At 35.2% G+C, this 27,349-nt stretch overlaps 1 protein-coding gene across 1 annotated transcript in view; it reads left to right on the plus strand.

Moving 5' to 3' along the window:
- Window positions 1-27,349, plus strand: part of dpy19l3 (dpy-19 like C-mannosyltransferase 3) — a 122,974-nt gene that overhangs the window by 76,668 nt on the left and 18,957 nt on the right. The gene's annotated exons all lie outside the window — the stretch shown is intronic.

Here is a 27,349-nt window from a genome sequence, read left to right on the forward strand (position 1 = left end):
TTTCATTGTCTGATTTTACAATCTAACCTTTCACCAAGGTAAACTTTTTCAAATAAAAAATTCTCACAAGAAATTAATTCTGGATGGCACATCTGTAAGAATTTTTTTCATTTTTTACTTAAGATTTCAAAGTATTTATAAATAATTTGCTTAAAGAGTATCTGCATTCATAGTATGCAAACAGGAATCACTGGGATGTTTAAAACTATGCAGTTAATTTAGAAAAATGTTCTGTTAGCAGAACCAAGCCATTGGAGCAAAAAGCTCTTAGTTATTTCCTTTAGGCACACTGCAATAATGAAGTCATTACAGAGGTTGAAAGTCAGATACTTAAAACACAAGGGCCTTTGGATATATGTTAATACCTCTTCTAAAATAGCATAGGGGTAGTTTTGACACAGTGTTTTCCCCTGGCTATTTAACCACCAGAGTTTGTGAAAGTGAGAAAATCAATGTACCTGTTTGTTTTCTGTTTGTGTTATTTTTATAACTGAGAGAGACACAGTTATAATAAAGTCTGTATTGAAATCATGCAATAACATGTGGTGACCAGTGAAGTATGCTTTAGCAGATATGGTATGGAAGTTACACATACTGTAAATGGGTTTTGCTGTTCTTTGAAAGTATAGAGCACTTATTTATAAGTAGTTTTCTAGTGGATTCAAAGATAAAGCTTCCATGATGCTTCAAAGTGGTATCTAATTATCAAGAAATCAAGTAAATTTTATTTGATGAATTAGTAAGATCATTGCTCCAGACTAGTAAAGAGTCTGAATAGTGAGCAAGGTATATAACCTAATTAAAAGGGATATAGGTAACTAAGTTCAAAAATTGATGAGCATGGTTCTAACCAATTAAAGTAGTAAATTGGGGTAAGAATTAAACAGCAGCACAGTGTTTTTCAACCAGTGTTCTGCAGCAGAGTGGTGCACCATGAGAGCTATCCAGGTGTGCAATGGAAATAATAGTGTACCACACCTGGGTCTGAAACTGAGAGGGAGAAGCTCCTCACGTGGTTGAGACATGTCTGAGGTGGATAGGACTGCCTCGAGAATCTATTAGAAAAGCAGCTCTGCGATCACTACATTGCAGAAGCATCACTTAGAGCACTATAGACACGTCTCCTGGCTGATAGAGCCCATCTGCTTAGGAGTGTGGTCACCAGCAAGTCTCACAGAGCCAGTGAACAATGGGTTTACAAGTTGCCTCTTAGGTAGAGAGGGGTGGGCAAATGGATGAAGCAACTATGTGGGATGTGTCCAAAGTGCTCACTAAGTTCTGTGTCTGTGAATGCTGACCTCAAAGTTGCTTTTTTAATGGTTTCTCTGGTAATCCCGCCCCTTCAGACCATTTAGCACATGTATGAAGTATAATGTTTTTGTGGTTAGTAGAATAGTGGTGTATCTTGGGATTTGTTTGGCTACAAATAGTGTGCCACCAGAGAAAAATGTTGGGAAATGCTGTTATAGCATGACCAGAAGTAACTAATCAACATCCTAGTACTACATTATAGGTCTAAAACATGTATTTTATTTTTTTCTCTATGGAACCATATTATTTATACTTACTCATTTTAGCATGTTATCTATATCCAATTCCAATGTTCATCCACCATGAACCAGGGTGAAGAGTTATGAGATAATATCAAAGAAAAGAGAAAGACCATAGCTGTGAGAACTTGGAGGTAGTGTTAGGAATGGAATCATGGCTGTATGCCAACTCTAATATTAAGGGTAATCAATTTTTTAAATCATGCTAGTTGAGACACTGTGTTCATAATTGAAATAACATTTTTTCAATTACGTATAGACCTATGAACGGAAGAAGTAAATAAACTATTTGGAGTTTCTGTTAGCTTAAAAAATTGTAAAGAGCAGAGAGAGGGTCTCCCAGGATGCATTTTTTTTACCATAGGATTTCTATTATCAGTGCCGTCCTCTCAGTCTGTTCTCTTTTACCATTTCACATTGCTTCATTGTAAATTTGTCAATATTATCTTCTCATAGCTATCACAGTCCAGCTCCATACTGCGTGTATTACAAAGTACTAAGTTGATATTTCCTTCCTTTTCAATACTTACTCTGCATTTGTGTACTGTTCTAAAAATGACACATATATAATATAGTATGCAGTATGTTAGCAGCTCCTCCATGATGTCAGCATCTCAATATATTGCTCCATCCCTATTTGCAGTGATGATTATTCTAGTCATAAAAATTGAAGCAGTTGTGTATTCAGGTTGTTTATTTTAATTTATATGCTGTTACAAGCTGAATTAACTTTTAGACGATTATCAAAATATGTTCCTTTACAATTCAAGATATCAATAAAGTATTTTGAGACATCTCAAAAGCATTTCAGTATATCTCAAATTTACCTTGAATGCATTTAAAACTTATCTAAAATTCATTTAGAACTGTCTTGAAATTATTTGCTACAAAATGTACATTTTTTTATACAAAACATCCTATCTTCCTTCTTCTTCCTCTACTTCTTTTCCCACTTATATGTGATCGGCCTTCTCCATATATCTCAGTATTGCACTTCCTTTTCAGTCAAACTGTTCCACTCAGATCTTCTTTTACTTACTATACATCCTTCTCTGCTTTGTCCTCCCTCACTTCCTGTTCCCCTATACTTCCATTCCCATTACTCTTTTGCCCACATTTTCATTGTCTTTCTTCTTCACATGTTACCTACCACTTCAGCCTGATTTCCTGTACTTTATTCAATACCTCTCCAACTTTTTATTTCTTTTTCTGTCCTATTTTTGTAAATCCACACATCTATCTCAACATTCTTGTTTCTGTCATATCTAACTTCTTCTCCTATACTCCTATACTCTCTTGACAACCCATGTCCCAGCTCCATACTTAATTGTTGGTCTTTCCACTGTCTTAAAAACCTTACCTTTAACCTATACCTTAAACCTTTAATCAAATAGTACCTCTATAGGTTATGTCTGCATCTAATTTTCCATTTTGGGTTACCACTGATCCTAGATATTTAAATTTATCCACTCTTTCCAATAGCTTGCAAAATAATTTCTGAATCTTGGTTATCATTAAACTTCATATATTCTGTCTTCTTCCTGTTTATCTTCAATTCTCTATCTTCCAAAGCACTTCTCCATTCTTCCAACATCCTCTCCACTTAATATTTTTTGGTGCTACACAATACAGTGCCATCAGCAAAAAGCATGTACTAGATCAATCGGTCTTTTATCCCAAAGAGGTAAGGACTAAAAGAAGATCCCCTGATCTTCTCCCTGTAATTGTATGGGGTTTCCTTCAGGTACTTGGGTTTTACTCCCACATCCCAAAGAAATTCAGTTTAGGCTATTTGGCAAAAATGTGTTGCACTTTTATGAATGATTTGAGAGTTTATAAGTAAGAGTACCCTGGAATAGACTATTAACATGTTCAGGACTATTTCAATGTCTTATTCCTGGCACTGTCAGGATAGAGTCCATCTCCTCATAACTCTAAAATAGAGTAATTGATTTCAGAAAACTGTTGAATGGAAGAAATACTTTTTTCTAGTTTGTCATAAAACCTTCTGTCCCAGCAATGCATAGAGTAGTAAACACAACTATGACAAAATACTGAGTTCTTTAGTATGACCCAATCTACTGCAAATGTTTGTCATTGGAGACTGCATGGTTATTGTATGGTACCTGATTTTATGCACCTGTTAACAATGGAAATGGCTGAAATGTGGAGAGGTCTCTACATAATTTTATCTTTATACTGTAGTATAAACAACAGTTGTTTTTACTGTATAACCAGTGCACCCAGCAGCTCTATTGTTGGTTTGCTTTGCTAAAGTTGTGTGCTTTTAGTTTGGATTTAAATGTCTTATTATACCTTACTATTGATTATTTTTTACACTAGCAGGCAAATCACACCACTGTTTCAGAACCCTGCAGCTAAAAGCCAGGACTCCTACAGTAGTCGGTTTCTTTGTAATTAAAGAAATCCTAGCTTTTGCTATCATAGTGAACTTTGTTAGATAATGGATTAATAATTTGTGTTTGGTAAAACCATTGATGACTTTATGCATTAGAAGGAACATTTGGAAGCCAGCTATAAATTAACTGAAAAGTAATACAGACACCAGAACAGGAGCTTTGTATTGATGTTTCCTCAGCCTTGAAACAGTGTTTGTAGGCAGCATTTTAAAACAAATCAATAGCTGTACTGATTAAAATACAAATAATGAATTTTATTGTTGTGGCCTTATGGCATATATGAGTAGATAGATAGTACTTTAACATATCTATAATCAGAGGAATAAGAAAGAGTTTAGCACTTCTGCGTGACTTCTCCCTCAACCTGATCAGTATTCTGTTCTTGCCTGCATACATTTTTCCTAACTACTCGTGTTTTTACCCACATTCTAAAGATATACAAGATTAACTGAACTTGAATGAGTTCTTGTGAGTGTGTCCCGCGACAGACTGGCATCCCATCCAGTGTCAGTTCCTGTCTTGCACATGTTGTTACCAGCATACGCATTTGCTCCCTATGAAACTAAACTGGATTAAGAGAGTTAAGGATATTGAGGACTATAAAGTGCATCTGGAAAGTATTCACAGCACATCACTTTTTCCACATTTTGTTATGTTACAGCCTTATTCCAAAATGGATTAAATTTATTTTTTTTCCTCAGAATTCTACACACAACACCCCATAATGACAACGTGATAAAGGTAAATCATGCCCAATCAACTGAATTTACCACAAGTGGACGCTGTATAAGCAAAAATAATATTGAGCCATTGAGTATTAATATGCTTAGTAATCTAGGGCATTTAAACTTTATAATATCATGGGAGGTTTTTACAGAAAATCATATTCCTTTGACAGATTTAAAATGTCAAATAGCATTTGCATTGTTGGAAGACAAAACAGGATATATAAGACAATTAATCCTTTGCTTCTGGTAATTAAATTTAGATGAAAGAGTTAAGGCTTGATTGAGCTTCCTGCGTCCCACAGCCTTGAGAGATTCTCATTTTCAGATATTTTGAGCTTTTTTCAGTCCTAATTGAAAACCTAGCTAATGTTTTAAACTGTTTATAGCATTAGGACAGGTTTATCCTGTTTTTGAGGAGAGAATATCTTCCTTGAGACTGCTGTTGTACCATATTCTAGATGTGAAACTGAGCATTATTTAAACAAAGTAATTACATGTGACTTCTATCTGGAAATGTAAAAATTAGACATAAGAATTAAAAAAAATTATTCACTTTATTCATTTAGCAGATTTTGATTGTCAGTTTCCATCTCAAATATCCCCCTTAGCAACCAACAGACAGGTACCAATGTTCTATTTATAAATTGTTCATTAAATATTTACTTTAACCATGCTTTTTTTGTCTAACGTGGGGCACAGAAGTATGGCTTTCTGCATTACAAATCCTGCACCTGACCATTGTCAGTGTAACACTGACACATTATCCTCTTGTCAGTGTGGATTTTACTGTAAGTACCCTGAATGCTAGTGAGCTTGATGGCAAAAGGGATGGTATTGGTGAGCAGTCCTCAATCTGTACTTTCACACCCCTATCAGACATTTCAGGAAACTGATTTAGAATATGGGTTTGGTTCTAGGAATCCAATATCAAGTTATTAAAATCGCAGACTAGAGCCATATCACATTGATATAAATCCTTTAAAGAAAAGTTGGTGAAGTATTAACTAGATAGAGAATGTTACATTTTGTTGCAATATATGTGTTGTTATTACTTAACACCAAGACAGAAATATGAAATGCATACAGAATAATTTTAGCAAGCCACTTTTCTAAAGTGCATTTTCCTAAAGTATTACATTAATTTCATTTGTAAGTATTAATCATGTTTTGTTTGCCTGATTTCTGTATTTTTCTAAATCTAGAATAAAAAACAGAGGTATACATTTCAGTGACAGATACAGTGGGTACGGAAAGCATTCAGACCCCTTCAATTTTTCACTCTTTGTTATATTGCAGCCATTTGCTAAAATCATTTACATTAATTTTTTTCCTCGTTAATGTACACACAGCACCCCATGTTGGCAGATTTTTTAAAAAAGAAAAACTGAAATATCACATGGTCCTAAGTATTCAGACCCTTTGCTCAGTATTTAGTAGAAGCACCCTTTTGAGCTAATACAGCCATGAGTCTTCTTTGGAAAGATGCAACAAGTTTTTCACACCTGGATTTGGGGATCCTCTGCCATTCCTCCTTGCAGATCCTCTCCAGTTCTGTCAAGTTGGATGGTAAACGTTGGTGGACAGCCATTTTTAGGTCTCTCCAGAGATGGTCAATTGGGTTTAAGTCAGGGCTCTGGCTGGGCCATTCAAGAACAGTCACAGAGTTGTTGTGAAGCCACTCCTTCGTTATTTTAGCTGTGTGCTTAGGGTCATTGTCTTGTTGGAAGGTAAACCTTCGGCCCAGTCTGAGGTCCTTAGCACTCTAGAGAAGGTTTTTGTCCAGGATATCCCTGTACTTGACCGCATTCATCTGTCCCTCGATTGCAACCAGTAGTCCTGTCCCTGCAGCTGAAAAACACCCCTACAGCATGATGCTGCCACCGCCATACTTCCCTGTGGGGACTGTATTGGACAAGTGATGAGCAGTGCCTGGTTGTCTCCACACATACCGCTTAGAATTAAGGCCAAAAAGTTCTATCTTGGTCTCATCAGACCAGAGAATCTTCAGGTGTCTTTTAGCAAACTCCATGCGGGCTGTCATGTGTCTTGCACTGAGGAGAGGCTTCCAACAGGCCACTCTGCCATAAAGCCCTGACTGGTGGAGGGCTGCAGTGATGGTTGACTTTCTACAACTTTCTCCCATCTCCTGACTGCATCTCTGGAGCTCAGCCAAAGTGATCTTTGGGTTCTTCTTTACCTCTCTCACCAAGGCTCTTCTCCCCCGGTAGCTCAGCTTGGCCGGACGGCCAGCTCTAGGAAGGGTTCTGGTCGTCCCAAACATCTTCCATTTAAGGATTATGGAGGCCACTGTGCTCTTGGAAACCTTAAGTGCAGCAGAAATTGTTTTGTAACCTTGGCCAGATCTGTGCCTTGCCACAATTCTGTCTCTGAGCTCTTCAGGCAGTTCCTTTGACCTCATGATTCTCATTTGCTCTGACATGCATTGTGAGCTGTAAGGTCTTATATAGACAGGTGTGTGGCTTTCCTAATCAAGTCCAATCAGTATAATCAAACTCAGCTGGACTCAAATGAAGGTGATCTCAAGGATGATCAGAAGAAATGGAAAGCACCTGAGTTAAATATATGAGTGTCACAGCAAAGGGTCTGAATACTTAGGACCATGTGATATTTCAGTTTTTCTTTTTTAATAAATCTGCAACAATTTCAAAAATTCTTTTTTTTGTCTGTCAATATGGGGTGCTGTATGTACATTAATGAGGAAAACAATTAATTTAAATGATTTTAGCAAATGGCTGCAATATAACAAAGAGTGAAAAATTGAAGGGGGTCTGAATACTTTCCTTACCCACTGTATGCCATCCATGGTTGAAATTAATAAACTGAATAAAAAAGACTACATGATGATCAAGGTTTAGTGGTATTTCAAGGTCATCACAATATGAAGTGCTAACATTTTCCTTCATTCTTGCAATAATTTATGACAGTTTTGACTGTTTCTTGACTATAGTTGTCATTAACACATTGTAAGTTTTTATCTGTGCTGCATACTATTTAGGCCCCTTCCAACCATGTCTAAGCTTTTTCAAACTTGTCTGTCTGCCGAATTTAATCTGTTTTACGGTGCTGGATTTCTTTCTTCTTTGTCCTTATGGTAACTTGATACCAGAGGCTCAGGCAGTATTTGTTGATGGTTATGTTCAGATAATTATGGTAAAGTTTATTGGAAAATGTATTTTTTTTAATATATGCTATAAATGCAATGTTGTCAGCAAAACTCACTGGTGTATATATAGTTTTTGCTTTGTTTAAAATAAAATTGGAAATCTGAATATGTTACAGCACTTGTCAGTTTCTTTATAATTATATTTAGAGTGGACATTTAGGTTGAACATATAACATTTACTTTGATGCAATCTCTGACTTTTTTGTTTGAGCAAGCCAGCTTCCCTGTATTTTTTTACCGTTTGTTGAAGATACCATGAGGTGACTACATCTTCATGGTTATTTCTCTTTATCATTGACTTATTCAGGTGATGAGAAATAGATACAGTACTTTTAGATGCACACATAAGTATATTTAAATGGGAATCTCATTTTTAGGCTGCAGTTTGTATGTTAGACTTTGTTGTAGTTGTTATCAAGGTAACCCAATAAAGATATTAAGATGTTGTTATCATGTGGTTCTCTTTATTGTGAGAATAATTGAAAAATGCTTTGGTAAAAGTAATTATTTTCAATAAAATAAAATGATCATCTTTTTTTACCCTTTTTAATCCCTGATTTTAGATTATTCACTAACTATCTTATGAGTACTGGCTGATTTTATTGATAATACAGTATTGAAAATCTGAAGGACATCTAATAAATCACAGTGCAAATACATTTGAATGTGACCATCCTGCTGCTAATATAACTTAACAATTTCAACAAAGTCAATAGAAGTAAAGTGTTTTGTTTCTCTGCTAATATGTTTATTTATTTTCAGTGTATTTCACATCTCTCTTCTTCTTTGAAGCTGTAGTAATGGGAAATATTTTCATAATATTTCTAAACAAGTAAAATCATAACTAAAAAATTTAGTAAATAATGAGGCATGAAAGAATCCATATTACTGCATTTATGGATGTTTTAAATACTAAAATAATTTGTTCAGTAGTTATTGTTATCATTGGTTTAATGTCTTCTTAAGAATTTTTTTATATAATCTAGTTTGATGTAGGAAGTTCAAAGTTTTGCATAAGAAAAAATAATAAATGTGTAGTGCAAGACTGCAATTTAAGTACTTTTAAGAATTACACAGCCAGGAGACCAGTGTTTAAAATCCGATTGACAGTTGCATGTTGTCATTAAATACTATTATTATTAGAGAAATATGCCTTTCTTATATGCACAAAAGGGTAGCTTTCCAACAGTTGCAAAAACAGTCCATCACTGTTTGACTACACTGCCCAGAAATTTCAACAATATTAAAGATTGCCATAGTAAAAAAAAGGTCTTTAAGAAAACAAATGGAAAGTTAACATTAGGAGAAATTAAATAATAAATAATGCCTGTCTACTCAGAAAGTGCCTTGACAGCAGTGATCTATGTTTCTGACAACTAATTTAATTTTATTGGCGTAGTGAAGTCAAACTTGCTATTTTTGCTTTCCAAGCAATTCAGATTTGAGGTGAAAAATAACTTGGATAAAATGCAGAATGTCAAGTTTGAGTATTCCTACACATAAATGTTTTGATGCTTTTGAATAATACTCATTTTTTCTGCTGTATTGCCTAATTTTCTGTATTTCTTAAGGAAAGTGTCATTGTCATGATTTATTTGGCCAAACAAAAATATGCATATATATATATTTTTGCTATAGTTTAAATAGCAGAACTTAAGTCCCTAGAATATACAACCAATTCCAATCAAACTGTAAAGCAGTTGACATAATAACCAAAAGTCATTAGTTAGCCAAACTCTAAAACTGGGGCAAGGAACTACCAATAATTTGCAAAAGGTGTAGGTCAAGATTAAAACCACATAGTGCAGACCATAATTAAACCGTGAAGTCCTTTTTCTTTTTCCTTGACACTAGATAATTCTGGAACTTTCTCACCAAAACATTATATAATATGTATATAAAAACATTTACACTTGCAATAGGTATAATTTATAAATCTATTTTATTTAATAAATTGTATTCCCAGATTCCATCTTGCCACCCAGCCCTATTATAAATGTTTGGCAGTGTTCTGTGGTGTGTAAGCAAATAATAAACACCAGTTTACCACAGAGTTCTATAAATGGTTTCATTATTAGCTATAACACATCCAATCCAAAGGCTCATTTTACAGCCTCTAGAAAAAAACATGGTAGTAGTATATAGCAGTAACAAAAGGTTTTCAGATTTATTAAGCATTTTACATAAAGTAGTACGATATTGCTGTACTTCACTGACACAAGCCTTCATTTGTTGTACAAATAGAAGTTTCATATTTCTTTAGTAGTTTTTTCTTTTTTTTCTATAAAATACTAAAATATTTAATGTTTCTTCCCACTAAATCCTAAAAGTCCCATCTCTCTCTGGCAGGTTGTTAAACTAACTTTTTCTTAGTTATTTTACAAAAATAAAAATAATTCTTGTCATTGCTGCTTAGATTTGTATCTTACTTTCCAAATCATAATGTGTTTTTGCCACCAACTGCAAAAATATGCAGGAATATCCAATATGTTTTTGTTCAGATATTTATTCGATTTTCATATTAAACCTTAAAATTTGGATTGACCTAGTATTAAAACAAAAAATTGCAAAAACAAACATTTGTATCTGATTATGATTCCCTTTATGCTGAAAGAAAAATACATTCCAAGATCTTCTAATGCTATAGAGTTTGTTGCATGAAAATAAAGTATCTGGACTACATTATTTTTTTTTATATGGTATTCTATTTAGATGGTATACTCTTGCAAACTTGTAACTGATTAGGTTAAATATCTTTTGATTAGTTACAACATAAATCTTGTAGTCGCCTATGTTGGGGAAGCTCATCTGCACTACTTTTTTTTCTTTTGATGTTTACACACCATGAACAGTCTTTGGTTTAACTTTCTAGTACTTAAAACAGCTCAACTTTAAGCACACTGTGCTAGTGAAGCTTTAATAATACATTTATGTAAAGCATGGGAGTGGGGACCCCACACTTCAAAACTGGCTTATCATCCCCTACTTCTCCCAGCTCCTTTTCCGTAAGGATATGGTTAAGCAGACTAGGCAACCACACTCATGAGTGACAAAGTTTATGCCATTAGTCATTGTCTCATCAAGGCTTCTCAGTCGGAAGCTTTCACAATTTATTACTCCACTATATTCTCAGCATTTATATCCCCAAGGCCTCAGCTATTTCAGTTCGACCCATACCTTGAATCTGCTTTGTCCCAACAAAACCAGAATAGAACCTAAGACTTACACTTTAACTAATCAGGAGATGCAATATAAAAACACTGATAAACTTACACAATAAAGTATAAAAGAGTAATAAACAAACAACTAGGTACCTCTGTTATCTTGGAGATTCTAACTGAATATTCCCTGCATCCACTGTCCTTTGGACATGTTTCACACTAGTAGATTTTCCTTTAATAATGCAGACATTTTCCTCTGTTTTTGCCCTTTTGTCCATATTAACTTAGTGTTTTCAACCAATGAAAATGAATACTTTTGAAAACCCTCTCCAGCGGCAGAGGCTTTTGAAAATGCCGGCATACCGTTTCAGTGTGGACAGGTGAAAATGAAAGATTTCTGAAAACGCTGATTCCATTGCTCTCTAGTTGGTTTGTGCATTTTATGTGGTTCCTCCCTGATTAAATCTAGTTCATTACAACATGTCATTCCCTGATTGGTTACCCTTTACAGAAGAAAAAAATGTTCCATCATAACAGGAATAGAAGTTGCTTTTCATGGGGCTTGTGTTACATACCTGTATGTATTGAAATTGCATTTGTGTGATTTTTAGAAATGGTGATCAAGCGTCTACTCACACTGCATGACAGAGTTTTAGTCGTATATGTGCTGAAAATGCACAAGCACATTCGGTCTTATTAAAATGCTACGATGTGGGTGTTCAGATTATACAGTATATGTATGGTACACATTCACTGCACAATGAATTTTGGTAAATTTGATAGTGATACTAGAAAGTTCACTCATGAAACAGCATATACCACAAGACAGCCAACAGAAATTTCTGACATGACCAAAATTTTTCTGATCATGTGATGGGAATTATATGAGAGGCAATCAGGCATAACAACCACTTTAATACTGCAAGTGAATCAATTTCTAATAAAGCTAAAATTTGGGCCAACTCAGAAAATCATTTGATGACTGCAAATTGGATTGAAATCATGCCAAAATCACGGTGTATGCCCAGTTACAGACATATATACTGCACGCATGCCTGGGGTAGGTAGGCAATTACAGCATATGTATTTTTGGTTGTTTTTGTGTAAATGAAAAAAAATGTATTAATGATGTGAAAATGTTAGTGCAGTTTCATTTAGAAACTTTTTTTCTGAGTAAAAATTTCTGTTGCTTAGAATAAAATGATCAAATGTACATATTTTATTGTCATTTTAGGTTCCATATTTCTTATGAAGAAGTGGGACATATTTCTTTTTTCTAGATATTCATATATGCTATATGTGCCCAATTCTTGCACTTCTTGTGTCTTCTCTTTATAACAGTAGAAAAAAAAAGAAAGAAAATATTTTTTAAATTGAGTATAGTGACTGTGAATATGCCTTTAAAGTTGTATCAGGATTATTTGAATATTATGTGGTGACAGATTCAACCTAGTCCTGTGCCTGGACACTGACTGAATGACTTGCTTGTTTGCTTGCTCGCCAGTAACTTAGTCTAATACGATTGAACACATTACTCTCCAACACCACATTAATAAATTAAAAGGCAAAATCCTGGATGTATAACTTTTCAAGTGCTCTCCCTTTCTCTTTTTGTGTCTTTTTTTGTGCCACAGACCAAATGCTCCCACTGTTGTATCACTTTGCTATTCTAATATTACCATCCTGCGGAACACCTTTGAGGATCAGGGTCAGAACTGCTGTAGACTGGAGTTAGATATAAAACTTTAGCCACTAGATATGGAGCTATACTATCGAGTGGCTTTCCTCTCAGACCACATGTCAGGGAACTACACAATTTCATTTTTTGTGTACTAATGCTCAACTTTCTGTGCTTTTCAATTGAAATACTTTCTGGGTCCTAGTCACACATTTTGCATCCTCACAGGAAAAACACTTCTTTTCTAATGTTCTATCAAATAGAAAAAAATTGAATAGGATCAGTAGGGAATACAGAACTGAGCAAGTTAAGTTGATACCATCAGAATGTTTATATACTTTAAAACAAAAACAGATATTTAATGTATTATATTGTTCATATTAAAATATATATTTTTTAAAAGCAGTGTTTCAAAGATGGTCATAGAAAAAATAAAGCATTGCACTGAAAGTGTACTTTAGGTCTTTTTTAGTCCTAATTAAATCCTTACAAATACATATGAAGGATTCCAATATCTTAAAACGGTGGCAACACATTTATTTGACAAAACCAAATCAGAATATTATTTTTAGCACTAGCTGTCGTCCAACAGTTTTTTTTTACACAGAAAGATGCCTAACCCACTTAAAATCTCATTATCCTCCATGACAGCAATACATTGGAAATTCTCATAAAAAAGAACATATGCTCTACTTATGTTAGGCATATATAAAGCATTGCTTATCCAACTCTAATAGATCCTGCTATGGAAAATCTTTAGCTCAAAGACTTGCTTATGTCAAAATCTACTGTATGGTGACCTACTTTTACACTTCTACAGTAGATAATGAAAAGGATTTGTTAAGGTCTTTCAAGTCATACCTTAAATTAGACAATTTGTATTTCTTACATATTTCACCTGTGTTAAACCAAAACAGCAGTGGTGCAACACATAAACAAAATATATATATCAGCATTTTTTCTACTACTATTCTAGTTAATGATAGATTTGAATGCCTAATATTTAAACAGATATTTTCAGAAGAACAGTAATATCACACATAAACATGTGCTTCAGATGCAAGGCAAATTCTCTGTATATTATTATTATCTGAGGTAGCTATGCAAAATTATCTACATAAAGCGATACATGTAATGTATCATATATTAATATCATTATTGGCTGTAATTACTTGTTTGTTTTTTAACCTGTTTTATTACAGTCTAAAAACATATAATCAAATATTGAAATATGTAATGATGCTTTTCATTTACATCTAGACTGTATTTAGAGACCTAAATATAATGTTTATTCATTTTTTCATTTACTTTTTGCAAACCTTCTTGTTTCAGTACAGGATGGCTGGAGAACAGAGCTTAACTCAGCAGCAGTGAGTGTAACGTAGATGCGAACACTGGACTGGGTGTCAGTTCAGCACAGAGCATGCTCATTCGTACACTTAATCATCACCCATACTGGTCCAATATAGAACCTGTTATCAATGTAATGTGCACATTTTGGCATGTGGAAGGAAACTCGAGTACCCAAAATTAAATACATAGACAAGTTTAGTATTAGCTAAATACTCTGCCACAATGTTACAAGTCAGTTCACTTTGGATTATTTTGTAGAATTATTGTACAAAAAAAGCTGTTAAAATATAACCACAAATAAGTCAATATGTAGTTTTAGATTTATATGCAGTATATAAGCACAGTTTTAATACTAATATTGTTTTTTTAATGTAAGTGAAAAGTATGTGTAGCCATAATAAAATATATAGTACGAGGAGAAACACTATACACATACCACAAATGAAGGAAGAGGAACTATAAACCGATGTAAATAAAAGTGTACCTGTACAGTACTAACCTAAAAAATCCTAAATGTAGTATTTGTTTGTATGTCAGATTTTGATATGTTTTGTTAGGTTACATATACTGTACATTCTATTTATGTATATTATTAAAAAAGGGTAAATACATTTAACTTCAAGGGAGGTTATTAGTTGTGCCACACACATTTTTCCTGCATGCATTTATCAGAATGCTCTTTTGTCAACACTCATCTGAGACCTTTGTAAATATTCATGTCACTTTAAGACTAGACTACTGACACATATTAGGGTCTGCACCATCTGCTGGAATTCTTACATTTTTGCAGTGAGAAACTCACTTCAGCACTTCCAAACAATGACTGTAAAATTGATCTATTTTGGTCTTGATGATAGTGTAATAGTGGGTGACAATTAACTGGTAATAAGGCCAGTGTAACATCAAAGTATTCCCTGCTTGCATGTGTAGCAGAATGTTTTACAATTTTATTCTGTGCTTCAAAGGAGAGACTGAAAAGTGGTTGAATGCAAATGTGTTTATTTCTCTGGTTACTTTTATAATTCTAAAAAGTACAGAGACCCAGTACAAGGAGGCCACACAAGACATGTACAGTTATGTTTAATTTTTTTATTGTATTAGTGTGAAATTGTTTCAGTTGAAGAATCTTTATGTCTGTCTTCTCTGCGCTCAGAGCAGCAATAGTTTATATACATGCAGCTATCATTACAAAACTGGAGTAATGTCATGACTCAAGACTCTCATGACACCAGCAATGGACTGTTGAACTGGCTTCTGGAATGTTCAAAGTAATCTAGCAAATAGCTAAAATAGCTAATAACTTCATACTGTTATTGTGGCTCCTCTCCTGTTTTCAAATCCTGTTCCATTTTGTGCTAAGCAGTTTACAAGGAGATGCACATAAGAGTAACTGAGAATGTTAAAGACCTAAGAGTGCTTAAAGTAGTGCAAACAGACAAGATCCAAATATGATCCCAAGATTATTTAGTGGGAAATTGATGTTTGATTACCCCATTATTAAATCACAAAGGGAGCACAGAGCTTAATTAACAAAACCAATTGAAGGCTTACTACTGTTCAAAAACAACATTCATATTGTTTATCTAAAAGTAAGTGGAAAATGGAAGTTTCTGACAGGATTTTATGATGACCTTTTATACATTAGAAAGAAAAACAGATTATGTGTTAAATAAAGGAAACTTGTCAGTTAGGAGATGCAGTATTACTTTTTAGTTTTTTAGGATTTCTTGTTTCAGCCCATTTAGAAGGTAGTTCAGTACACAGCAGTGGGTTTTGGAGCCTAACGATCTGTCTCATTGCTTAGATAATATTTGGTTAAATTCCTTATTCTTAATGTATTCTGAAAAGATAACCAAGCCTGACTGACTATGTTTCTTACTTCAGTATGACTGTTAATTAAAGATGGATATCTTAGTGTTGTCTTTGGAGAAAATGTGATTCCAAAAGTGTAAATTATATTGCTTTGCACTGGACTTACAAAGAAATTTGACTATATTTGTGCGTATAAATGCCTCATAATTCTGAACTGGATTAAGTGGGTTTGAGTACAAGATGATTGTGTTTAATTGAGCTTATTGTTGACGCACAACAGTAAGTTAATTGTTGAATAGAAATAGAACTTTAAAAGGCCTTATTTAGACAAAAAAAGGTTTGCAGATCCAGCAAGTGTGTGGGTTTGTTTTGATTAAGGAAATGGATGCAGAAAATACAGTATGTTTCCTTCCCTGATACTGTCTAGAAGAAGACAAATGCTCAAATGCTTCTCAGTGACTGAATCTTTGTAGGCACTTGGAGAAGGCACAAAGCCCATTTTGCTGGGAAAATAATGGGAAACTATATTACACTTTTGCTCAGAAATCTTATCTTTCACTGCTTCACAAGTACTGTAGTGGTTGCAGAGTTTCGTTCCAAATTAGCAACTAGTATTTGTGTTTTGTGTAAAATGTCTTTTAATTAGACGGTTTGCTCTTGCATTACTTCTGTCGTATCTGTGTGTTAGTTTCATGAGAATATCGCAATTAGTGTTCAGTTAACTAGAATGGATTAGTTCTCCTCAGTTTTTATTTTTTTCTTTAAATTCTTTATACATGCTTTATTAAAATCAATCTCCTTCATTGTAAAGACAGATCCAGATATGTTTGCCTGTTGGCTGCCTTTTTATAAACTAAAATAAAGAACTCTTATCCTACTAGGAGAATGAGATAGAACAGACCAAGAAAAGAATGAAGAAATGAGTAAACTGTGATATGCTAAATCATCATCAGCAATTTTAAAATCAATAAAATGCATTCTGTTAATAAATTCTCAGATTGCTGACTGTGAGCTAAGCCAAGCCATTACATTAAAGGATAAGTTCAGTTCACTGCAGGTTTTTATCCACAAATGAAGAAACTTGTTTAAAGTAAAACCTTCATGCATCTCCATAAATCCATCCACAATAAAGTCAAAGAATCTACCACAAAGCATCCATGCTGGAGTGGCGTTGCATTTTGTACTTTTTTTTAGATATTATGAGCTGTACTGCAAGAACCAAAAGTTAATTATGCTTTCAATCTGCATGGTTTTACAATTAAATTTGTTTGTAACTTTCCATTAGTAAATTTAATTTTGATTGCATCAAATGATTGGATAATCTGCTACATTTCAACACTAGCAAGTATTCAAGCTATACTTAGCAATAATGTCCTTTTTGGAGGATTTGCTAATAATTTAGAGTATCTTCATTTGTCTTTTTGATAGATTTTCTATAACATTTTATAAACTGACCTTTTCACATCTTTTCAAGTCGTTTGTTTTGGTGTTTTATTGACTTCTATTAAGTGTTCAAATGAATCTTCGAAATTCTGTAATTTAAAAAGACTACTCAAAATAAACAGCAAAAGTAATTTTTTGCAATTCAGTTTAAAAAGAGTATTCTGGAAACAAGTTAGAGTGATCCCATATAAGCACTGGCCTTTTTGTGAAATAGAGCGCTGTAGCAAAAGCTCTCTTTATTTTGGAATGACTATACAGAACACCAAATATCAAAGAGCACTGAAAAATCATTAAAAATTAAAAATAGGAGTATGTGAAGCACACTCCTCCATGGTTTACCATGATTTACTTACTTTATCTTTAGTTTGAAAGTTTGATCCAAAGAAACATTTCCTAAACAACTAATAGCTCATCTAGACCTAACAGTGTCAGCATGTTTTAGTGCAAGCAGCTGTGTCAGTAGTGAAATACAGCACAGTCTGCATGTCTTCTACAGGTGGTATTATACATCTTACGATTTTTTTATTAATTGCAGATCATTGTCTTTATTTTAATCAGGTAGTGTTATTGCTTAAAGAATCCTTGATAAAGTATCAGTCTTTGCTGTTATGTTTAGTACTTTTCAATATTTTCTTTTTGATAAGACAGTCTTCTACCAAGTAACTTATTTATCTTCATAAATGGCTTATGTAATAATACATTAATAAGCCTCATTTTCAAACCCCATATGGGGTTTTAGAATACAGATTCTAGCATCAATGAAATGAGAGATGGGTGTACATGCAAGGTAAGTCTATATGAAACATGTCACTGTTTACAAGTTAATTAATTCATCTGGTAATTACATATTTTGTGGTAACAGGAAAACTCACTAAAATCAATTAAGGATCACAGCATAATTTAAATATGGTAATGAGAACTTGAGTTAATGTTAAGTTGTTATCGAAAGCGCAGTAATCCAGTTGTTGCATACAAAAACAGTCTGGAGAAGTTAGCATTAGCATTAAACTAAAATACATGCGTATCTATTTTGCATTGAGAAAAGTTTTATGCATTTATTCATTTGCAGTTAATGCTGGTTTTCAGGCAGCTTTTATTTGTAATATGAATTTTAGTAGTGTGTATTAAGTTAATTAACAGGGATGGAGGATAAATTATTTCATTGTGGTAACTGATGTCACTGAATAAGATTAAAATAATATGAGAAGATTTGGAATAGTCCGCTTGTATTATGAGTATGATGAAAAATATTGTTTCAATTGGTGAAATATGTATTATTTTTTATATTAAATAATGTTCCTTATTTTACTAGGTTGTGAGTATATTTTGTTTTAAAATACCTGTTTTATGTTACTTTATGTTAGCTGGGAGATTGAAAAGCAAAGTTTTCATCAGTAAAGGATTGTGATGGCATGTGGATTCAAATTAATAATATTAGAATAAAAGTAATAATTAGACCAGTCAGAGATTGTTTCAGACATAACTCAACTCTATAGTTAAGGTAAGATAATGAAAGCACAAGGAAATGGCTCTAGTCTTTAAAATATAGAACTCCCCTACCCCCTTCTCTTCTTCAAACTGTATAATACATTTAATCTCTTATTTGAGTTCTGTCCTGACCTCTTCTTCTGGATTTTCATTTAAGCCAAGCAGCTTGGTTAGCTACTGAAAACGTACACTTGCAAAAGTATTGTGTTCCACTTTATATGTTTTGAAGTTTATATAGGGTGTCAGTTGACTATTTTGGGACAAGTAAATAAGATACTTTACAGGTTGTTAACAGTAAAGTTTTTAATGGAGAAGAACCATAAATGAATATGGAAAAGGAATACAGCTTCATTAGACAGCTTGTGATGTCCCTTCATTTCCATGAACAAATAAAGTGCTTGGAATACAGGCTAGTTTGAAATTATATCGATTTGAATTATAATTTGAGGGACATTTTTAATCTAATGGCACAAATAATGGAAAATATAAATGAAATTAAACTATGCTAAAATTAGATTTGTAGCGACAACATAAGTCCATTATTTTACACTGTGCTATACCTCCAATTTAGACAGACGCTGACTGTCTTCAACTGTATACTGAAATAAACTTTCAGAAAATAACTATTATGACTATTAGGATGACTATTTCTATCACAACAAAGGCACTTAAGCCTTTTTTTCAAGGTCTACGTGTAGCGCCTTAAAATATTGAAAAAATACTAGAATTACAATACACTAAATAGGTTAATAAATCTCTTGAGACGAGATGAGATTTTTTAACCTGGGACAAGTCAAGACTTTCTCAGAGAAATAATTTCATGTCCCGTGAGATAAGACTTTGTGCCAAGAGATTTAACCACACACAGCACCGGATATTAAAGACAAAAACGTTGGCACGATACATATGCAGAGCAGGTTAGAGATAATGAAAGTACTAAAATTCAAAAGTCTAAAAAAAATTATAGTAAAGATCACATTAGCGCAAACAAATGGAAATTATTACTCATTGAAATAATGGAACAGCAAAAAGAGATTGAATATATGGACATAGGTGATATGACGGAAGTATGTAGATATTGTTCGGATTTAAACTTTGTAAGTTGGAGACTTGTAGATCATCTAATTCATATTGCCATCAGGGAAAAGTAGTATTTCTTTCCAATGAAGAGGCGTATCCACGAGAATTAAAAGATTTGTTGTTTGGTGAAATTCACATATGCGAGCGACAGAGACGCAAAATGACTGGCAAATAGCACAGGTTGGGGGGTTAGCGAGCGAAGCGAGCAGGGGACAAAGCACCCTAGTAATTAAATATTATTGTAGACTGTATGTATTGTCATTTCAGTCTAGTGACATTCCTTTGGGTGAGCTGAAAGCTGATCTGCTATACATGTAAAGACTGAAGCTTATTTAGAAATTGTGATATAGTGTGTCATGTTTTGAAAAAATAGTCTTGTAAAAATAATTTTTCAGTTTATGAAAAAATAAACAATTGAAATAGGCATTTCATGTGATTACAAATGTTAACTAGGTTTTCCCTTCTGTTTTTTCAGTGCTGCAAGAAATAGATTTTATCTGTTATAGTGTTGGTTATAAATACTTCAAGAATGGCATCTTATGTTTTCACCATCATGTTGGAATATTTGGTTAGTCTTTTTTGGTATTAAAAGTATATTAGAAGTAAGTGACCCTCTGGTGTTTACACTTTAGGAATTAGGAATTAAGTAGTATATAACAGTAAACAGAAAAACACAATAGACTGGCATGCAGCTCAAGGCTTGTCCCGGTCTTGTGCCTGAGATTGCCTTTGGCCCCTGTGACCCTGAACTCGATTAAGTAAGCTCAAGAAAAGGTGGCTTTTTTAAGCTTAGATATCAGCTCATATGTTAAACTATGGGCAAAGTTGTTTATTCTCTGAGAGCATGTTCTTAGGTTGATTTATCACTGGAATTTCATAAAGAAAAAAAAATATGCCAAATCAGAAACTAGATCTACTAACTGTTAACATTATTTAAGTAATATACCTTCATTTAGGCAATTGAAATTACTGTATTGTAATGTATGAGATGGCAGAATCTATGAGTTCTCCTTTCTTCTGATAGCTATTAAAAGAAGCTGAGAAATAATAAGTGTTTTTTGTGAAAGTGGTAAAAAGTATTGCAGTTAATGGATTACCAGCATTACTCTTTTTTGAAATGTACTTTATATCAGTAACGATTAAAATTCAATGTTTTTAGAATGAGTCAAATCAATTGTTTCTAATAGTTGTAATACAGGCTAGCACAAGCCTTTGCTCTCCAATTATAACTGAAATGATGTTAAGGTCAAAGTTCCTAGCATAGGGGACATAAAACTGCTTGGTACAATATGCATCACTATTCTTGGAAAATACAGATGTAAGCAGATGATTAATTTCTATGACAAGTTTGCTGCCCATACCTAATATGTGATGTATTAAGCATGTTTAAGTTGAAAGTCTTTCATAATGACTAATAATATTTATGTTTACTTACTAATAAAATGATGGTCTTGCAAAGAGTGGAAGCTATTGGGAAAAGATTGGCCTTGGTAACAGAAAGTACATTAAAGAGGGCATTTTTTAAAATTCTAATTGTTCTTCAATTTCAAATCATTGTGAACCATGTGATAAAAATATTTTCTAAAGGATGAATAATGTAAGCTTGATTTCTGAAGTCAGTAACAAAAAAAATTAATTAATTCAATTTCTAAATCCACTTGTCGAGAGCATGGTTGTAGGAAAGTAGAAACCTATCCCAGAAATCATCTGGAACAAGACAGAAACAATCTCTAGACAGGATGCCAGTCCATTACAGGATGAGCAAACACACATACATACAGTTAGGTCTATAAATATTTGGACAGAGACAACTTTTTTCAACTCAGCAACGCAAAAAGACCTGAACGTCCACGGAAGACAACAGTGGTGGGTGATCACAGAATCATTTCCATGGTGAAGAGAAACCCCTTCACAACAGCCAACCAAGTGAGCAACAGTCTCCAGGGGGTACGCGTATCAATATCTAAGTCTACCATAAAGAGAAGACTGCATGAAATAAATACAGAGGGTGCACTGCAAGGTGCAAGCCCCTCATAAGCCTCAAGAATAGAAAGGTTAGATTGGACTTTGCTAAAGAACATCTAAAAAAGCCAGCATAGTTCTGGAAAAACATTCTTTGGACAGATGAAACCAAGATCAACCTCTACCAGAATGATGGCAAGAAAAAAATATGGAGAAGGCGTGGAACAGCTCATTATCCAAAGCATACCACATCATCTGTAAAACACGGTGAAGGAAGTGTGATGGCTTGGGCGTGCATGGCTGCCAGTGGCACTGGGACACTAGTGTTTATTGATGTTTTGACACAGGACAGAAGCAGCCGAATGAATTCTGAGGTGTTCAGAGACATACTGTCTGCTCAAATCCAGCTAAATGCAGTAAAATTGATTGGGCGGCCTTTCATGATACAGATGGACAGTGACCCAAAACATACAGCCAAAGCAACCCAGGAGTTTATTAAAGCATAGAAGTGGAAAATTCTTGAATGGCCAAGTCAGTCACCTGATCTTAACCCAATTGAGCATGCATTTCACTCGATGAAGACTAAACGTCAGACAGAAAGGCCCACAAACAAACAGCAACTGGAAGCAGCTGCAATAAAGGCCTGGCAGAGCATTAAAAAGGAAGAAACCCAGTATCTGGTGATGTCCATGAGTTTTAGACTTCAGGCTGTCATTGCCAGCAAAGGCTTTTCAACCAAGTATTAGAAATTAACATTTTATTTCCAGTTATTTAATTTGTCCAATTACTTTTGAGCCCTGAAATGAAGGGATTGTTGTTAAAAAAATGCTTTAGTTACCTCACATTTTTATGCAATCGTTTTGTTCAACCCACTGAATTAAAGCTGAAAGTCTGCACTTCAACTGCATCTGAGTTGTTTCATTTAAAATTCTTTGTGGTAATGTACAGAACTAAAATTAGAAAAAAAATTGTCTCTGTCCAAATATTTATGGACCTAACTGTATATCGGGGGCAATTTAACTTTGCTAGTGCAGCTAACCTACCTGTCTTTGGCCTTTAGGAGGGAACTGAAGTACCTGGAGGAAACACAAGCGGATATAAGGGTAACAGGTAACAGGAGCTTCCCTTTAAATACTTGCTTGGGCCAATACTCCAGCTGCATGATCAGGTTGCTATGCCTCTTAGGGCTCCACAGACAGAAGACGGCAGATATCAAAAAATAACAGTAAACGGCAGACATAAATTAACAATAAACCAAACAATAATCAATACATAGAATATAAACAAACCAAACTTAACATCATAATACACAAAGTAATAAAGTTTAAATGAACATAAACATTACTTGAGCTGAATCGTAACACCAAATAAGTTCCTATAATGCTAACTATGTTCGAAGAAGCAAAATAAGAGAGCAATCTACCCAAAACATGATTATACAACCATTATAGTTTTTAAAAAAATACAAATAAAAACTCACTAGAATACTTATCCTATTGACCAGCTTTATTAATTTTCATTGATGTCATCTAGCAGGGCACCCTGGATCTCATCGAGAGGAGTCGCAGCGCACAGCTCAATGGCAGTTCTGGTCTGTACCAGGAACTGAGAAGGACGGCTCTGAGGTGTTTGTTAGAGAAATCTGTGAGCTAGTGAAACACCATCTGAGGTCTAGCAACCCACATCCTGCTTACAGAGGAATCAAAGCATCACGCACATCCGAATCTGTTCCTCGGAGAGCCGCTGTCAGGGCAACTGATGGAACGGTCCTTACAGATGACACTGCAGTTGTGACCTGCTGGGCTTGCTACTTTGAGCAGTTGTTCAAAGCTGATCCTCCAGCTTGAACGCTGGATATCTCTGGGTTCACGGTACTTGAGGCTGATCCTCCAATTAGCTGTGAACTACCCAATCTCGCTGAGTTTGCACAGGTGGTGAACCAGTTGAGGGGAGGAAAGGCTGCAGGGATCTGTGGTATCTGGGGTGAACTTCTCCAGGCTGGTGGTAAGGCTGTCCTCCTGGCATTGCAAGCAATCTTTGCTTCCATTTGGGAGACTGGCATCATCCCAACTAACTGGAAAATGGGACTTGTCATCCCTATCTGGAAAAGGAATGGTGATCACCTGGATTGCAGCAACTACAGGGGGATAATACTGCTCTCAGTGCCAGGTAAGGTCCTTGCTAGAGTCGTCTTAAATAGGATCCGTGAGCACTTGCTCACCTACCAGCCACTGGAACAGTCAGGTTTTACGCCTAAGAAGTCTCCCATCAACCGCATCCTGGCACTGAGGGTTCTCATGGTTGCTGGATATCATGGCCGGCATGTACACTGGTACTGTGAGTGCTTTGCAGAGTGGAGGCAGAACCTCTGAGTTTTTCCCAGTTGATTCTGGGGTTCGTCAGGGGTGTGTTTTTGCTCCTACTCTGTTCAATGGGGTCCAGTGGCTGTGGGGCATCTGTTGGTGAAGAAAGATTCACGGATCTTAACTTTGCTGACGATGCTATGATCTTCGTGGAGTCAATGGAGGCTCTGATCAGGGTGCTCGAGAGACTGAGCAAAGAGTCTGAGTATCTGGGCTTGCGAGTGTCCTGGATAAAAACCAAGATCCAGGCCTTTAATGACCTCTTGCCGTCAGCAGTGTGTCTGTTTGCGAAGAGAATGTTGACCGTGTCAAGAGGTTTACTTACCTTGGCAGTGACATTCATGTCTCGGTGACTCTTCCTATGAAGTCAGTAGATGGATTGGGAAAGCATGTGGGGTCATGAGGTCGCTGGAAAGGGGTGTGTGGCACTCCCAATATCTATGCAAAAGGACGAAGGTCCAGATCTTTAGAATCCTGGTGCTTACTGTCTTGCTATATGGTTGCGAGACATGGACACTATCTAGTTACCTGAGGCGAAGAAGTGGGCTCCTTTTGTACTTTGTCTCTCCGGAAAATCCCTGGGTACCGCTGGTTTGACTTTGTGTCAAATGAGCGGTTGCTCATGGAGTCCCGAATGAGGCACATTACCTGCATTGTGAGGGAGCGTCAGTTACGGCACTACGGCCATGTGGTGTGTTTCCCCAAGGGTAATCCAGCTCTTAAGATCTTCATTGTTGGGGACCCGAGTGGCTGGACCAGGCCAAGGGGTCGCCCACATAACACCTGGCTGCGGCAGATAGAGAATCATTTCTGGAGGGTGGGACTAGACCGTGTGTCTGCCTGGGGGGTTGCCAACCGGGATCCCGAGTTGTTTCGTCGTGTGGTGGGTGCGGCAACACACTGTACCAGTGCATGCTCCCCAACTTAACTTGATAGACCAGCTTTACTAATTTTCATTGATAATTAGGATTGTGGATAAGACAATGGTAAAAAGAACAAAAAAAAACCTTCATTCCCTAACTTTGCCATATCAAGTGAAGTCTTTTGAGCAAAGACTAATACTTTTAAACTTTCAATGAATGTTCCCATTAATATGGCAGCAGTTGAGCTTCCTCAGATTGATCTATGTCTTGTCACAGAAAAAGCTTTTGATGGAGTTGAATGGGGATATCAACTGTACTGAGTACATTTGGATTTGGACCCAGTTGAAGTGGATTAAGCTGTTTCTGTGATTAGGTTGGATTTACATCTGTTTATGTGAATAATATTCACTCTGAATGTTTTACTTTAAAGTACACAGATAGTCAACAATGCCTTTTCCCATTACTCTTGTACTTTTTGCCATGCATATTTGTAGGCAAGGAAATACTCATCATAAGGGAGGGATTAGAACAGAAAGTATCTCTATATTCAAATGCCATGATCCTTATTATCCTTATTGCTGATCCTTATTCATTCATTAAACATTATATGAATATTGGAGGGATTCTGTGGAATTTCAGAGTATTAAGAGTAACTTGAGCAAGAGCATGTTGCATTCAATCAGTGTATTTGCATTTCAGTGTGCAATCACTGAAATTGTCTCCAATGATTTTCTCCAACAGTTTAGATATCCAATTGAAAAAATGCTAGTTATTAATAGATGGTCTTCTCTATACCTTACAATAACTGACAAAGTAATATTATCAAAGTAAACCTCAGAGTGTTGTTATATAACTTTCCAGAGCATTCCTATATATTATTAGGTCCTTCTCTAAAAAAATTGTCATTGTTGTATCAAAGTTTATTTGGAATGTAAAGAGATGGGGGTGGCATTACTTAACTTCCAGTTCTACTAGTGGGTTTCAAATTATCATATACTAAGACATTGGAGGGTCACAGAAGATAATTATCCTGCACCGGTTTGGGTACTTTTGGTACTTTAGGAAAAAATATCCCATCCCAGCACCTAGTACTTTTAGCCTCAATCAATATAGAAGGAATTCAGTGGTTAAGTAGTTGTTCAGAAAATGATACCAGTGTTAAAGATAATTTAAATCCAAGATGTTGCAATCAATTGAACCCATGAACGAAGTGTGACAGTCTAATTCCCGGAATGCACCTTTAAAAAAATTGCATGGGGAATTGTACACTAGTGGCTACTGTCTCCTTCAAAGTACTCCTCTTGTGCACCTATACACTGACTTAAATGGTGTTTTCATTTCTGGAAGCAGGCCTGGAACTAATTTTCCGGAATACTGTTGAGCAGCTTTCTCACATGCTGTTGGATATCACATTAGAAAATCTTTGTCCTTTCAGCACATCTTTTAATTTTGGAAATAGCCAGAAATCATAGAGAGCTAAGTCAGGTGAATAGGCAGGATGATCTAATTGGGTTTTTTTGGCCAGAAAGTCTCTCACAGTGAGCGCAGTATGACTTGGTGCATTGTCATAATGCATGATCCACTTGTCAGGCCACAATTCGGGCCTTTTTCTTCGAGGAGAATCAATCTTGTAATCTTTTCAGCACTTCTAAATAGCATTGTTGGTTGATTGTTTGTCCTTGTTCAATAAATTCTTGGTGAACTATTCCCTTGTGATCGAAGAAACACACCAACATGGTCTTAAACTGTGAGCGCAACATGCATGCTTTTTTAGGGCGTGGTAACCCAGGGATTTCCATTGCATGCTCTGTCACATCTTTTCGACCATCTTTGGACCTCTTATGTCACTCAAACACACTCTGCTTTTTCATAGCATCTTCACCATATGCCACTTACAACAGTTGTAACGTTTCAGTAGCACATTTGCCGGTTTTCACGCAAAAGTTAATATTAATACGTTGCTCTAAATTTCGATGACCCATTTTTATGCCAAAGTTTACATTCAGTTATCTATTATCTTCCCAATATCTACCAGCTTGCAATTTACGCACATATCATGTTCAAACATGTTCAAACACGAATACTCATATAGTTACATCACGGGTGACACTATGTGGCCATTCCAGGAATTAAATTGTGAAAACTCATATTAATGATTTTTTCCAACTGTATTTGAGTTCTCAATACATAGAAAATAACAGGCATCAGGACCTATATAGATTTGCATCTTTTGTACTGTACATCTACTTCTTAAATGTAGTTTT

The sequence above is a fragment of the Polypterus senegalus genome, chromosome 9 (assembly GCF_016835505.1).
Source record: "Polypterus senegalus isolate Bchr_013 chromosome 9, ASM1683550v1, whole genome shotgun sequence".
In the NCBI taxonomy this organism is placed as follows: Eukaryota; Metazoa; Chordata; class Cladistia; order Polypteriformes; family Polypteridae; genus Polypterus; species Polypterus senegalus.